The sequence below is a fragment of the Tupaia chinensis genome, unplaced genomic scaffold (genome assembly GCF_000334495.1).
Source record: "Tupaia chinensis unplaced genomic scaffold, TupChi_1.0 Scaffold000225_1, whole genome shotgun sequence".
Taxonomy (NCBI): domain Eukaryota; kingdom Metazoa; phylum Chordata; class Mammalia; order Scandentia; family Tupaiidae; genus Tupaia; species Tupaia belangeri.
This window is the reverse complement of record NW_006159700.1, coordinates 2,366,957-2,367,553: the sequence shown is the minus strand read 5'-3', so window position 1 is coordinate 2,367,553 and position 597 is coordinate 2,366,957.

Below are 597 nucleotides of genomic sequence, written 5' to 3'. Positions count from 1 at the left end.
CTTTCCCTTCAATCTACTGCTGGTATCATCATTTGGTCACATCCAGATGGCAAGAGAGCTGGGGGTGGGGGAATAGTTTGTGAAAATTCTACTTTCTGAGACACAGGGTCTAGCAGAGGAAGGCAGAAGAGGGATTTGGAAAGGAGCAAGTGGACAATCACCCGCATACTTACAATAGTGAAACGCTGGGAACTCAGGTGCCCACCGACAGAGGAAAGGTTAACAAATGGTGGTATTAACCATTCTGCAACAAGGTAGTTAATGGTACTCCAAAGGCTGTTACACAATGACGAGGCACGAGAAAGGAGGTGGATCGACTCTAGCTGGAGGAGAGGACTTGGAAGATTCTCTTGAATTGACGTAACTGATGTGCTTTGTTGTCTTCCAAACAAAGTTCTTTGTATTTTTGCATTTTATAACTAATACACATTTGGGCCAGTCAGGTGGTGTGGTGGTTAGGGTGGCCAACTGCAGGGTGTGAGTCCCTGAGCTGAGGATTTGAAAATATGCTGGCTATATATGCGTGTGCCCAAAATCCTGAGAGAATGGAGAAGGAATTGTGGTGTGGCCATCACCCAGTGGATGTTTTCTCACTTT